This window comes from Schistocerca cancellata, chromosome 7 (assembly GCF_023864275.1).
Source record: "Schistocerca cancellata isolate TAMUIC-IGC-003103 chromosome 7, iqSchCanc2.1, whole genome shotgun sequence".
Taxonomy (NCBI): domain Eukaryota; kingdom Metazoa; phylum Arthropoda; class Insecta; order Orthoptera; family Acrididae; genus Schistocerca; species Schistocerca cancellata.
Window position 1 is genome coordinate 193,569,920 of NC_064632.1, and position 7,861 is coordinate 193,577,780.

Below are 7,861 nucleotides of genomic sequence, written 5' to 3' on the forward strand. Positions count from 1 at the left end.
TGCGTGTGATCATTGCTTGTACAGCCCTCTCGCAGTGTCCGGAGCAAGTATGGTGGGTCTGACACACCGGTGTCAATGTGTTCTTTTTTCCATTTCCAGGAGTGTATATTGACATTGGTTTTTCTCGCTCTGTTTCCAAGTGGAATAGGAAATGAAGTGTGTAGTGGCGGTAAGTATTCCGCAAGCCGACTTGTGGTGAGAGTTGGAGGGTACACAGTACCACTACTTATTTCATTTCCTGCTCTATTCGCAAACAGAGCGAGGGAAAAATGACTACGTGCTCTTTACAAGCCCTAACCCATCTAGTATTAACGTAATGGTCCTAACGCGGAATATAAATGTACTTAGCGTGTTTTGAAGTACAAATGCATTTTCCAGTGTACTTTCACAAATTTAAATAGTAGTGAACTCAAGATTCTAGCTATATTCTGCCTGAGATGTATGTTGGTCCAAATTAAACGAACATTTGTCGTGATTGTGATGTCGGTATTGCTTACACACCTTGAAATAGATGCTTCGGAATTTACTGTGCTGTATGTAGTACTCATTCCTTTCAAATCATTGAAATGGTTTTGAATTCAAGCCCCTACAAACCCATTTCTACGTATAATCGAAAAACAGGATTTCCACTAAAATATTTGAGATCCACGCAGTAACACAGAACTTGTTCTTTCACACTAAACGGTGGTGAAACAGTTCACTATCCCTTAAACTTTACATTATCCTACCAGTAAGTGCCTTTCGTGATATGTTATTCAATTACGCCACATCATGACAGATCTCTCTTTTCGACTGCAGTGTAATTATTTTTGATTACCGGAGAGCAACTGCACTTTGCACCTAGGGTAACAGACGTCTTGTGGGTTACAACAATATATAATACGGGATTCAAAAATTCAACAAAGTTTTGTTTATATTTGCTTAGCTTGTGTGACTTATTTATCTAATTTACATATTTTAGGTGTAATTTCTAAAATTCACTTTTACTAAAACGAGACTAAGGTCAGTTTGTTTAAGAAACAGAACAATACTAGAATTGAAACTTCCTGGCAGATTAAAACTGTGTGCCCGACCGAGATTCGAACTCGGGACCTTTGCCTTTCGCGGGCAAGTGCTCTACCAACTGAGCTACCGAAGCACGACTCACGCCCGGTACTCACAGCTTTACTTCTGGCAGTACCTCGTCTCCTACCTTCCAAACTTCACAGAAGCTCTCGCAGGAGAGCTTCTGTGAAGTTTGGAAGGTAGGAGACGAGGTACTGGCAGAAGTAAAGCTGTGAGTACCGGGCGTGAGTCGTGCTTCGGTAGCTCAGTTGGTAGAGCACTTGCCCGCGAAAGGCAAAGGTCCCGAGTTCGAATCTCGGTCGGGCACACAGTTTTAATCTGCCAGGAAGTTTCATATCAGCGCACACTCCGCTGCAGAGTGAAAAACTCATTCTGGAAACATCCCCCAGGCTGTGGCTAAGCCATGTCTCCGCAATATCCTTTCTTTCAGGAGTGCTAGTTCTGCAAGGTTCGCAGGAGAGCTTCTGTGAAGTTTGGAAGGTAGGAGACGAGGTACTGGCAGAAGTAAAGCTGTGAGTACCGGGCGTGAGTCGTGCTTCGGTAGCTCAGTTGGTAGAGCACTTGCCCGCGAAAGGCAAAGGTCCCGAGTTCGAATCTCGGTCGGGCACACAGTTTTAATCTGCCAGGAAGTTTCATATCAGCGCACACTCCGCTGCAGAGTGAAAAACTCATTCTGGAAACATCCCCCAGGCTGTGGCTAAGCCATGTCTCCGCAATATCCTTTCTTTCAGGAGTGCTAGTTCTGCAAGGTTCGCAGGAGAGCTTCTGTGAAGTTTGGAAGGTAGGAGACGAGGTACTGGCAGAAGTAAAGCTGTGAGTACCGGGCGTGAGTCGTGCTTCGGTAGCTCAGTTGGTAGAGCACTTGCCCGCAAAAGGCAAAGGTCCCGAGTTCGAATCTCGGTCGGGCACACAGATTTAATCTGCCAGGAAGTTTCATATCAGCGCACACTCCGCTGCAGAGTGAAAAAAACTCATTCTGGAATACTAGAATTACAAATACAGCAGCTCTAATAACACGCAACGAAGATTCCACACGGATATTTTCTATTTTGAAGAGAATTTCATTAAAAATGAGCATCAATTGCGCTTTTTTCGTTTGTGTGGTGCTGTCTTAGATTCACCCACTGAGCCTTACATTTAGCCCATATCGTAGCTGTATCGCACCTTCCTTGGTACCTCTCTTCTTCAGACCGAACAGAGGTGGTAAAGCCAACCATGTTCTTCACTCTTCTCTTCCAGAGTCCGTAGTGAAAAATCAACAAGTTAATGCCAGTAGATCATTTCAATTGACATTCTGTATCCAACGGCACTGTAGCTTTCACTTGGTCTACAAGTCTTAGATAATTCTCATTTCTATTAAATGAGGTGCAAGTAGCTCAGGTTTGATTTCGTTAGTAGCCAGTTCCATATTAAATAAGCCAAATCTTGCTGTATCGGAAAACGTGGTTTCAATGCTGAGTCTTCGTCATAGTCGCTGAAATAAGAGTCACTGTTAGTATCTGGCTGCTGTTCATCTCTAAAGTGGATTAGTGGTGCCGGATTTGGCAACTCCTCACTGTATGGCAGTGGAGCAATACAAGAGGTTATGACAGTGTGAACCAGATCCGTTCATTTCCTTTTCCTTTTTATCTTGGTGTGTTCATAATATGGAAATAGTAATAGTTATAATTGTTGGTGCCCCCCACCCCAAATTTGAGGGACTGCTAAAAACACTATCTTCCTTACCCCATGAAGTCATCCTTTAAGTGTGGTACCTGCTACTTCGGCATATAACACGGGAAGCTCAAGAAACATCCAGATCTCCAACAGGCATTCCAAAATAATCTTTATATACAACACAAAAATTAGTACATAGTACACCATCCACAGAAATAACAAAGGAGTAAGTTGACAACTTACACCTTCTTCCGATTGGCATCCAAACTACATCTAAAGGAGACACAACAAAAAACGTACAACCAGTTTGGAATAACCTTGAAATCAGTGGAAAAATTTTGCTCTTGAGTGTTATAAATTGGAAACCTACGGTACTAATAAGTAGAATGGGGGTATCTTAATTGTAAAATCCTTTGTCTGGGTCGACAAATGCTTTGCACATATCTTAATTGTTTTGTACGTCTTACTTTTATTAACAAGCCGCACATCATAGCCGATTCTGTAATATCTGTTCCCTTCAGAAATCCCAAGTGTTCAACGTATGACAGATTAAATTTTTTTCCATTCCTATGCGTTATATTCTTATTTTCAAATTGGTTTCATGAGCTCTTAATCTGTTTGTATGGTATTTCTTGTACTTAACTGCCTCCTCTGTCTTTGCTACTATGTGGATGACATTCTCCCTTAAGACTGTTGGTATACCACCAGACTCATAGATTCTACAATTCATCTGAAATATTCGTTTGGTTAACATATCTCTAAATAATTTTGGAAATTTCGAAGGAATGTTATTTGTACCGTACTTGATCGCAAGTATACCACAATTCTTTTAATTTCTGGCCCTGATAGTGGATCCCTTATGTACTCCCTATGTCTTCCCCATCTGCTCCCATTCCTTTTTCTGTCACATTACTAGAGAGCTCCTCCTCGTTACAGCGGTAATATTTTCACCAATCAACGCCCTCCTCTGCGTTTGACAGTGAACTTCTAACGGCGACGCCTTTGCCTGTAATTTTACCAAAGTTCGTCTTGAATTTTCTGTACGCCGAATCAGTCCAACATACGATAGCTTGTTTTCCAATTTCTTCGCATTTTTCCTGCAGCCATTTCTTCTTGGCTTCCCTGCCATTCCTATTTCACGAAAATGTTCTCGTTTTCAGAGTACTGAATGTGCGATATATTTTACTTGCCGAAATAGATTCAGTATCCTACATCGCAAAATATATTTCCTTATTTAGGATAATCGGTTTCAACAAACTTTGCAGTCATTTTCAGATCTAAAAAATATGTTTGTTGTAAAACGTGCTCTTCATTGTACGTTGAAATCTCACGCCAAGTTGTCAAGTGAATAAAAATCAGCACATTGTAAAAGGTTTATCGTAACTAAAATATTTAAAAACATAAAGCACCTCGTGCAAAGGGCCATGTCGATGACTAAGTTTTTAAATATTTTAGTTATGACAAACCTTTCACAATGTGCTGATTTTTTTTTTCACTTGACAACTTGGCGTGAGTTTTCAGCGTATAATGAAGACGTTTCACCACAAAGCATTCTGAGACCTGACGAAGACAGCAAAGCGTGACGAAACGGGTTGTCGTAAATAAAGAAATATATTATGCCATGTAGGCTATTCAGTGCTTCTACCGTTCCTATTTACTTCACTCCTACGTGACTTATAGGTACGTGCACACCAGTGCACATTCTCTAAGGATAAGGGGGGGGGGGGGGGGAATCATATATCAACATTTATTCATCACAGTGATAAGGCGTCAAGCGTTTTGGGGGTAGCCTTTGGCCTAGCGATCATATGTATACCTATCGAAAGAACGGACATTGTAAAGTAAATCTAAAATACAGGGTCAAAATTTGAATTTCACACACTTCCTCCAGTTCTATCATAGTGAGCAAACCTGTTGGTTCTTTTGTATTAGATGTGGTCTAGGTTGGATCTTGGGCAGCTTATAAAGGCACCATTTATTAAAGTGCGGTTCCTGAATAAAATCCCGAGAAACCACGATTTTTTGATCCATACATTCCAATTGTGGGGATTGCCACCACTGTACTTTTTGTGCTTGGGAGATTGTCGAAATTTTTAACATTGTGCTTAAGGTGATGTTCCTAGGGAACCTTGAAACTTTTCCGATATAATTATCCACTACCGAGGTCTATTAGTTCAAATTTACAAAACGTATGCAGAAAACCGCCAAAAACGGCCCTTTGCCTTTTTTGCACTGCGGGAGCCAATTACCTAAATAACTAACCGCAGCAAACTGTACGTTCCTTAGGTACTTATCTAGAAACGCTATTTTAAACGCTGTTTTCCAGTTTTCGAAAATCTGTGTCCTTTATCAAGATACACCCGGAAAACCACGTGTTTTGGGTACCAAACTGTGGGGATGTCCATTTCTACAAATTCTATGCATCGTAAATCATCAGATTTTTTCCACTTACTCTTACGACTATGTTCTCGGGAAACATCGACTATTTTCAATATCACTATCCGATACCAAGATCCAGAAGTTCAAACTTACCGTACCTATGCACGTAAAAGATGTACGTAATACCCCATCTGAAGAGTAAATGCAGTCCTAACGTAGTGAGCAAGTAGAAGGGGTTCTAAGTAATCGCGAAGGTTCTGTGGTCATCAAACTATGTTTTTAGTCGCCATCTTTTCACCAAACAAACCTTATGACGCACTGTGCTTGTATGATGGCACTTCACGTTTATACAGGCTGTCCTGATCTAGAAATTATTCTATGATACTACCTGTCGGCCTAAGCACCTCACAAAAGTATTTTAAGTCATACGAAATTCTTTATACTTGGAAATAACAACAACGCTCTTTTTGGTATACGGTACTTTTAGCATAAAAATGTAGTGCTTTGTTATGTAAAGCAGTATAAGTATAGTTCTGTAGGATATGAGATGATTTGGCGTCAACCTTATATTGCGTGTGCCAACGGCATTGCCTGTGTAGTAACATCGGTTTCCGTCGGATCACCGAAGTTACGGTCGGTCGGGCTTGGCTAGCACATGGGTGGCAATACGTCGATTGAGGAGCTACTTGACTGAGAAGTAGCGGCTCCGGCTCCGGCCACGAAAACTACCAAACAATATCAATATCCAGTGATCCCCATTGGCTGTAGACGACATGGTAGTCGGTGGGCACGACTACATCTTCCGAGACCTCTTCAGAGGGAGTCACCTTATGAGTACTTACCAGTTGTTTAAAGTGTCGAAGTATATAAATAACCTATGTGAACTTTTCTGATCTAGAGAATTAGTTTTATACAGGTTGAGTTACTAACTATAGCCACCTAGAATAACTCTGAAAGTATAATAGTAACTGAAACGTTTGTGTGACAAAAGTATGGGACAAAGGGGGCCATAAAATGATGGTGGTTTTTTGTTGCTAGGTGCGGTTGCGCAGGAGATAAGAAGGTCAACTTCATTTTTTAAATGGAATGATGTAGTTTGGTACTTATTTTCTGATAGCGGCTATCGAGACGAATCTAATGATGTGTAACAGTAAGGCTTTGAAGATCAACGAAGATCAGAAAGGTGGCATGAACGTCCATTTACAGAAGGTGTTCGAAGTGATGACCATTGGTATCAACGGAGTGCTATGATTTTCTAATCATGGATTGAGTGGTATTCCTTACCACTTCAGCACTTACCGAAGCACATGCTCTGATAATTCTCTCTAGTATATGGTGCATATAGTAAATATTCGCCGAATACGGCATGCCAATCTAACGTGCCATTGACATGCAAAAACACTATTCTACGGTTTCCCAATATAACACTGACAGGAACGGTAAGACTAGTATCGACGAATCACCGAATGTAAAAGATGTATTCCCTCGAAGAACAAGTCGATATGCTTCTCATTTAAAAAACAATGCCAACGAAATTCAATGGGAGTTAGAGACTTGCACTTACACTTATACTTATCCTCAACACATTCACGTCGTACATTTAAATATGTGCATGAAAAATTTCGGACAATTGCATCTTTAACACATTGGAAACATATCTGGCAAAGGAAAGCCACTAACAAGGAAACAGAAATTGATACACTTGCCACTGTGGTTAGAGATTTTTGTGTTAGTTCGCGTCAAACCGCAAGGGAATATGACATGAGCGAGAGTAGAGTTGTTCGTGTTCTGCATCACCATAAATATCATCCTTACCATTTCAGTCTCCACCAAGAATTAACAGGTACGAATTGTATGTGTCGCATTGAATTCTGCCGATGGGCTCAACTTCAGATTCATAGGGATGACATTTATTAATTTGATTTTATTTACTGACGAGGCTACACTCAGCAATCATGGAAATGTAAATTTGCGTAACATGCATTACTGGGCAACTGAAAATCCAAGTCGGCTGTGGCAAATTGCACAACAAAAACCGTGGTCCCTGAATGTATGGTGTGAGATTCTAGAGGACAGATTTATAGGCCCCAGTTTCATCGAGGGAAATCATAATGGTAGGAAGTACACAACATACCTGCAAGAAACATTAGGTCTGCTATTGAAAGAAATACCTTTAGGATCCATGACCAATGTGTTATTATCATGATGGGTGTACAGTACGTATTTCGCTGATGGCTAGAAATGAGTTGTAGAGAGAATTCCCAAATCGTTGGATTGGACGTGGAGGAGATGTCCCGTCGTCGGCTCGTTCATCAAACTTGACTCCTCTGGATTTTTTCTTGTGGCGATTCGCAAAACATATTTTTCGTAAAGACATTCCAACTACACCTGAAGACGTGCGAGAGAGAATTGTCAGAGCATGTGCTTCGATAAGTGCCGATGTGATAAGGAATACTACTCAATCAATGATAAGAAAATTGCAGCACTGCGTTGATACCAATATAGATAGGCGTTATGGTTTCCTGACCGTCATTGCTTACATATTCCGCCCTCACAATCATATTCCTCACATCAAGACGCTTCATTCTAACCCAAACTCGATAATACAAAGTGAATGTTGTATGAATTCATGTAAACGATATGCAAATAATAAGTAAATCGCAAGTGCGCACCAAAGTTGAAATACTCGAGGCTGGCGTACACACTCACATTCAAGACATGACAGTCACAAAAGCCTTTCGTTCGAGAGAGGCAAACCGCA

General features: G+C 40.9%; 4 non-coding genes across 4 annotated transcripts; 3 read left to right on the forward strand and 1 right to left on the reverse strand.

The window, feature by feature from the left end:
• Window positions 1–1,064: 1,064 nt before the first annotated feature.
• On the reverse strand, window positions 1,065–1,139 carry Trnas-cga (transfer RNA serine (anticodon CGA)). Its single transcript has one exon. It is a non-coding gene; the product is annotated as a tRNA-Ser (tRNA).
• Window positions 1,140–1,297: 158 nt separating this feature from the next.
• Trnas-cga (transfer RNA serine (anticodon CGA)) lies at window positions 1,298–1,372 on the forward strand. The gene has a single exon. It is a non-coding gene; the product is annotated as a tRNA-Ser (tRNA).
• A 226-nt stretch (window positions 1,373–1,598) lies between these two features.
• On the forward strand, window positions 1,599–1,673 carry Trnas-cga (transfer RNA serine (anticodon CGA)). The gene has a single exon. It is a non-coding gene; the product is annotated as a tRNA-Ser (tRNA).
• Window positions 1,674–1,899: 226 nt separating this feature from the next.
• On the forward strand, window positions 1,900–1,974 carry Trnal-caa (transfer RNA leucine (anticodon CAA)). Its single transcript has one exon. It is a non-coding gene; the product is annotated as a tRNA-Leu (tRNA).
• The last annotated feature ends 5,887 nt before the right edge of the window (window positions 1,975–7,861 follow it).